The sequence below is a fragment of the Ipomoea nil genome, unplaced genomic scaffold (assembly GCF_001879475.1).
Source record: "Ipomoea nil cultivar Tokyo-kokei standard unplaced genomic scaffold, Asagao_1.1 scaffold1971, whole genome shotgun sequence".
NCBI classification, from domain to species: Eukaryota; Viridiplantae; Streptophyta; class Magnoliopsida; order Solanales; family Convolvulaceae; genus Ipomoea; species Ipomoea nil.
Genome location: NW_017618399.1, coordinates 344,377 through 352,194, shown reverse-complemented (window position 1 = coordinate 352,194; position 7,818 = coordinate 344,377). Strand labels below are relative to the sequence as shown.

The window sequence follows — 7,818 nt, the reverse complement described above, 5'->3', positions numbered from 1 at the left end:
GAAGGAGGCCGTTGGTGGCGACACTATCGGGAGCAACCCAGTGCCGCCACCACTGCCGTCCTTGACGGGGTCGGCCAGCGCCACCAGAGGGGCGTGCCTCGCCGGCAACGGAATCCGGCGAGCACTCCCCTGGCCGGCGACAGGGAAGAAACCAGCGAACAGGGAAAAAAGGGCGCAAAGCAGTTTACGGGAGAAAAACTGGGAAATTTTTTTTTTTTTTTTTTTTTTAACTAAATGCGGAAAAAGAATACACAATTTTCCAGCAGCCCAACACAATTGCACAGAGCATACATATTCTAAATTATACATGAAAATATAGCATATGTAAAAAAAACTGAATTGTGCAATTTAAACAAGGCTAGGCAGAGATAAAATTGGCTCTGATACCAAATGTAAGCACATAATCCACGTTATGAACAGTAAATACGTGGCTAAGGAAAAGAGTTAGGATCACCAACCTCCAGCCATAGCTTTGATTCTTGATCACCAGGGACTCGTTGCAGAAGTTCCTCGGGCTGCTGTAGAATCTGCGTAAGTTTCAGTTATGTTTCTCTCACTTCTCTCAGTGACTCTAGATAGGTGTATGATACGTCAACCGAGCAGTGAGAGGACTTAGCGGTCTAAATAACCTACATCCCATCAATGTAGGTAACCAATTACCTAATGCTGACTAAGTTCTAATACTTAGTCAGCCTATTGATTTGCACCACTTAAATTACTATTGTTATTATATAATAATAGACTTAATAATAATAATAACAATATAGGGAAAACGTTACATTATGTGTATTGGTTCATACAGTTATGTACATTTTTTATAGAATTATGTACATTCTTTTTATACAATTATGTACATCCGAATCAGAAAATTTATGTGTATTATGTTAATAGTTGATGTGTATTATGTTAAAAGTTTATGTTTATTATGTATTATGTTAGATTATGTGTATTATCTTTTAAAAAGAGTGTATATTTTGTTATATAATTATGTACATTCATGTATACAATTATGCGTATTCTAGTATAACATTATGTACATTCTTGAACAGCGGGTTTTTTTTAAAGAAAAAACTACTGCCATTCACTGGGACAGGAAATTTCAAAAAAAAAAAATAAAATAAAATGATGTCGTTTTGCATCTGGGTGCATATTGCAACGCGCGCCGTGGTGTAGGATATAAATTGCCCTTTTTAATCGTGCCAAACAAGCTTGTTTAAAATGTTTAAGAAAGTAAAAATAAAATAATAAAAGGTAAAACTCGAACTCAAGCTCCACAGGATCCAAACGCACTTTGAGATCTATAAGATCACCATTTACGCAATAAGAAACTTATGGCTAATGTTGGATTTTATAATTAAAGATTAGAATACTTAAATAAAAACAAAACAAAAAGTGGGATGGGAGAGGATCGAACTCTCGACCTCTGGAAACACCTCACCGAGCGGTGAATTTGCTTAACAATTCGTTAAGCACTACGAGCCCAGCGCGCTAGCCAACTGCGCCACCACCCCAAATGTAAACATTGATCAATTCTTTTTAATTTAACCAAAAACAATTAAAGAAATATATTAATTAACAGAAAATTAATTAGTCTTACATTATCTACTTTCAAAGAAAAACCAATTAAAGAAATCTATTAATTAACAGAAAATTAAGAAGCCTTACATTACCAGGACTATGTGGTCCAATGGTACCCGGGTTGGACTTCTATTAGGAAGGTTGTGAGTTTAAGCCTCAGTGGAGGCGTTATTAGCTCTCTGTGTTTCAGTAGGTTGAGAAAGTATATGAACAGATACTACAATGTAATAGAGCTAGTAGCATTCAAAAAAAGAAGCCTTACATTATCTTCTCACCGCTTTTCTCTCTTCTTTATTTACAATAATATTTATTATATTATTATAAAATATATAATTGTAATATTGTGAATTTATATATTATAATGTTTTAATTTATAAATTACTACTACTTTTATAATCACTTTATTATGTAGTGCGGTATTAGCATGTTGATCTTTATACATACCCATTATTCTTTACAATTTCAAATCTAACCAAATAATAAAATTAATATTTTAATAATTTCTTTCATACCAACAAAATAATAGAATCAATGTTCTAAGTAGAATTTAAATTACATTCCTATTCAATTTATAATATTATGACTATATTAGGTATAAAATATATTTTTTAAAAAATAAAAAAGCTCAACTAGTCTCTTGAACTAGTTGAGCCGAGTATTAAGAGGCTTGAATTCGGCTCGACTCATTACTTGAACTAATTGAGTTCAAGCTCGGTTCAATAGTAACTGAATCAAATTTAAATATTAATCGAATTAAGTTTGAATAATTCGCAAATAACTTGATTTATTTACACTCTGTAACACCCCCAATTTTAAAAATCGAAATATTAATATAAGAGACATATATTTAATGAGAAGAGATGATTTGAATGCGGAAGTAAAAATGACATTTTTGCACTATTCAAATATTTTTGATTCCGCATTTCAAATCCTCTCTTTTCATTAAATATATGTCTTTTATGGATAATAACGACATGCATGGATCAAATTGATTTTGCAATATAAAACAACTTGTCACACTTTTAATCTCCTCCTCTCATTGGTTATGATTGTTGGAAAAATGTCCACGTCAGTATGTTCACATTTTTTGGATGAGATTAAATTTCCTTCAATTTCAATGTAGACTATGCATGTGTTTGGTTCATAGGTTGGACATAAGGAATGGGAATAAAAACTTATATATTTTGTTTAATTGACAATTTTTAAAAATATAAGTATATGATTTATCGATTTGATTATTCATATAATTAAAAAATACATTACTTAACTTAAATTAAGTATCATTTTATTAATTCAGTGTTATCTCTTATCATTTCATTGTCTCCTCATTTCGTCGCCTCCTCACTACATAGGATTAGTATTTTTAGATTTTTGTTTTGATTTTTAGTTTATATTGGTGCTTTGGATGTCATCATATTAGAATCAATTGTCTTTGATTTTTTGTTTTGTTTTTGTTTTTTTTTTTTGTTTTTGTATTTTTAAAACATTTATTCCAATTATAGGGTTATACATAACCAAACAACAATATTAGTAATCATTCCAAATTTAATTAACTTACTACTAAACATGCAAAATACATTCACCAAAGCCTATTCCAATTACAAGTATCTTTTCCCATTCTGATTTTGATTCCCATATTCGAACGAAATACACCCTATGTATGACCAAGTCCAACATTCAATTTCATTGTAGACTATCTAAGATACACCTAATTTTGTTGAGTACTATTAACAGTGTTCAGTACACTAAAAAATAACCCACATAGTTATACCTAGCTACAACTATCAATATTGTAACATTACAATTATTATTGAGTTAATATCCAAAAAGGTCCTCGACTATAGTGGTTTTTCTCAATTTCATCCTAAACGATTTTGGTGACCTAATATCGTCCCAGATTTTTGAATTTCGCTCAATTTAGTCCCAGACTTTTGTGTTTTTGCTCAATTTAGTCCCTCATTTGTTATTTTGTCCATTTTGTGTTAAATAAATAGACAATTCAGTAATTTTAATATTGGCATCTCTTTACTCATAGACATGTGAACTGCGAAATCCCTTTTTTTTTTTACGAATTACTCCCAGAATTACTCTTAAAACTGTGAATATAAAATTTGATTTGCAGGTCCGGGAGTAATTCTGGGTGTAATTCGTACAAGAAAGAGGAATTTCGCACTTCACAAGTTGAAAGTAAAGAGAGATCAATATTGACATTACTGAATTGTCCCTTAATTTAATACCAATTTGACGGAATAACAAATGGAGGACTAAATTGAGCGAAACACAAAAGTCTGGGACGATATTAGGTCACCAAAGTCGTTTAGGACGAAATTGAGAAAAACCACTATAGTCGAGGACGATTTTGGGTATTAACTCAATTATTATTATATGTATGCCTAACCAGTATAATAAATAAATGAACCTTTGAAATTTATAGATCAGCTAGAGCAAACCTAGAAATTCGTGGAATTGTAATAATTTTTTTTTCTAATCACTTAATTTGGATGTGTTTGGTTCGCACATGGGAATCAGAATCAGAATCAAATACTTGGTAATGGTAATGATTTTGGTGAAAGTATTTTGCATGTTTGGTAGTATGGTGGAATTGAAATGATTATTAATATTGATGTTTGGTTATGTATGACCCTATAATGGGAATAAAGGTTTTAAAAATAAAAAAATAAAAAACTAAGCCAATAGATCCTAATACAATGACATCCAAAGCACCATATGAACAAAAAAAATCAAAACAAAAATCTAAAAACAATAATCCAAACTTAAAAATCAGATTACCAATAACATGGAATGATACTCATTTTTAATTAAGAAATGAGATTTTCAATTGATGGCGTAATCAAATTCCATAGTTGTGTTTTAAAAAGTTGTCAACCAAACACTAACTATAATTTTGATTCTCAATTCTAATGTGTAAACCCATGGGCCAAACACACCCTAAATTTTATTCCATAGAATTTAAATTACATTCTTCAATTATTTTCTGCAAACCAAACCGATTGTTGCAAATTTTTAAAATTAAATACAATCTTTTTTCATACTCGTAACATATTGTCATAAATATCTAAATATATTCATTAAATTGGTAATATTATAACTACATTAGGTATAAAATAAAAAATTAAAAAACTCGATTAAGTCCCATGAACTGCTTGAGCCAAGTATTAAGTGGCTTGAAATCAACTAGACTCATTACTTGAACTACTCGGACGCGCTCAAGCTCAGTTCAATAGTAACCGAATCAAATTTAAAATTTTAAATATTCAATTCGTCGAATCAAGTTTGAATAGTTAACGAATAACTTGGTTCATTTACCCATTCGATTTCATGTTCCTACTATACGTAATAATGTATTATAAGTAATTTTTAACAACATATACTTTCAGTGATAGAGTACAAATTGGTTATTAGAAATGTCAAATTTAGTGTTTTTTTTTTTTTTTGTTTGAGTTAATTTATTTAATTAAACAAGAAAATATTACGCCTGAGATTTGTTTTGGTTCCTTTATTAAAATTGAAAACATAATAATAATAATAATAATAATAATAATAATAATAATAATAATAATAATAATAATAATTCCTCCTTAAAAAATTAAATTTCCTGAATAAAATTTAAAATAATTTTTTATATTTAAAAAATACATGAATAACTTTTTAATCGTACCAAACAAGCTTGTTTAAGAAAGTAAGAATAAAATTATAGAAACTTAAACTCGAACTCAAGATCCACATTATACAAAGTCACTTTGAGTGGAGATCTTTAAGCTAACCAGTTGCACAATAATAAACTTACCGCTAAGGTTGGATTTTATATTTAAATATATTAAGAATACTTAAATAAAAAGTATAAACAAAAAGTATTAAACAAAAATTGGGGTGGGAGAGAATTGAACTCCCGACCTCTGGAACTCTCACCGAGTGAATTTTTCTTTAACAATTCATTAACACCATGAGCCCAGCGTACTAGCCAACTGCACTACCACCCCAGATGTTAACAGTGATCAATTCTTTTTTATTTAATCCAAAAACAATTAAAGAAATATATTAATTAACAGAAAATTAATTAGCCTTACATTATCTACTTTCAAAGAAAAACCAATTAAAGAAATCTATTAATTAGCAGAAAATTAAGAAGCCTTACATTATCTTCTCACCGCTTTTCTCTCTTCTTTATTTACAAAAATATTTATTATATTATTATAAAATATATAATTGTAATGTTGTGAATTATAAATTACAATGTTTTAATTTATAAATTACTACTACTTTTATAATCAACTTTATTATGTAATGCGGTACTCACATGTTGATCTTTATACATACCCATTATTCTTTACAATTTTAAATCTAACCAAATAATGAAATCAATATTTCAGTAATTTCTTTCATACCAACAACATAATAGAATCAATCTTCTAAGTAAATTCTATTCTATAGAATTTAAATTACATTCCTATTCAATTATTTTTCGCAAACCAAACAGCTGGTTAACTAAATATATTCTTTTATTTATTTATTTATAGCTAATAGACATAAATATCTAAATATAGTAATTAAATTTATAATATTATGATTATATTAGGTATAAAATATATAAAATAAAATATTAAAAAACTCAACTAGTCTCTTTTTATTAAATATATGTCTTTTATTTTAATATTTTGGTTTCTAAAATTGGGGGTGTTACACACCTTTTGTTGGAATAAAACATTCTTGTTACTACAACTAGGTTCTTTTAGGCACTTTGCGCAAATGAAATAATGCCCAATGATTATTTTTAAATAAGTATTTTAAAGTATATCAATTCAATATTATCGGAGATGTTCATGCATAGGTAAATAAATATTGAATTTGTTTATTTAAATCGGTAATTTAAAGTATATAAATGCAAGATAATATATGAGAGATTGATTTTATTTTCACTAAAATAAATGTTTGTAACTTTGTAATAACGCTAGTCTAAATACTTATTCTAAAAACGATAGTCTAAATAAATACTACTTTTGGTTTAAATTTCTCTAATTCTTCTTAATTCTCTTGTAGGTAGCATTGTCATTGTCTTCATCTTCAGTAAATGCCCTTTTTTTTTTATTTTATTGGTAGTGTGTCATGTGCAATTAGGTTACCGGTGGTATGATAGATGAATTCATCATGCAATAAGATTATGATGTATGAAGCTTTAGATTTGTCTTGTTGTGTATATGATGAGATCTTAGTTGTACTATTAACTCTATATCTTACAAGCACCTATTGATATTTGATAGTGGTATTTTTTTCCCTACATGTTTCATGCGCTGTGTGATGTGTGTCGTAGGATATCATGTGAAAGTATTGAACAAAATATTAATATTTATTATATTTGTATAAAATACTTGGTAAATAAATAAATAAATAAATATATATATATATATATATATATATATATATATATATATATATATATATATATATATATATATATATAACATATTTTGTATTATAACTTTATATTTAATTACAAGATAATGTAAAAAGAAGACAATAGAGAATATAGTGAATATAATAAATTAATGAATTTAAGGGTAATGAATCTTTGAATTGTAGAAAATAAAGATAATATAACTAATGAAATTATATCTCTTTTTAAATTTTTTATAATGAATAATTTTTTTTAAATAAAAGCATTATAGACATCTAATTCTAAATTAATTAAATGCATATTTATTATTATTTTTTGCTGTAGCTACTACTTTATTTAATTTAATAAGAGTAATAAAGTAGTTTTCATCAACAATAATGAAATCATTGATTTTCTTTTTTAATTTACATTCGTTGTTAAGACAAATTGTTTTGAGAGTTTGTCGATGATAATTGTTACGATTCCTGTCAATAGAGGATGACGATAAATAATTCAAAATATATAGTTACAATAGATATTGTTATAATGATATAGTAAAAATTAACTTACAAATTTCTTTTGAAGTTTTCATGCATTGGTAAAATTATGATGTGTAAACTTGTTCGATAATGGGAGCCACTGGGATGCCAACATTGTCAATTCGTTAGAAAATGGTCCTACCGTTTTAGAGTCCAGGTGTAATTGTATTTATGATTAACAACTTTGTAGTTAGGTCGCGTAGGCCTGACAATGATGTAAGAACAATTTTGTCCGATAAAAAAAAATAATAGTATAATATTTGTAAAGTAATGTACAATTGTACCATTATAAAAATACATATAATAAAT

At 27.7% G+C, this 7,818-nt stretch overlaps 2 non-coding genes across 2 annotated transcripts; both read right to left on the bottom strand.

Annotated features, from left to right (window-relative positions):
• Window positions 1-1,393: 1,393 nt before the first annotated feature.
• TRNAT-CGU lies at window positions 1,394-1,511 on the bottom strand. Its single transcript has 2 exons — window positions 1,474-1,511; window positions 1,394-1,429 (listed from the first exon to the last, which is right to left on the bottom strand). It is a non-coding gene; the product is annotated as a tRNA-Thr (tRNA).
• A 3,954-nt stretch (window positions 1,512-5,465) lies between these two features.
• Window positions 5,466-5,579, bottom strand: TRNAM-CAU. The gene is made up of 2 exons: window positions 5,542-5,579; window positions 5,466-5,501 (listed from the first exon to the last, which is right to left on the bottom strand). It is a non-coding gene; the product is annotated as a tRNA-Met (tRNA).
• Window positions 5,580-7,818: the final 2,239 nt, after the last annotated feature.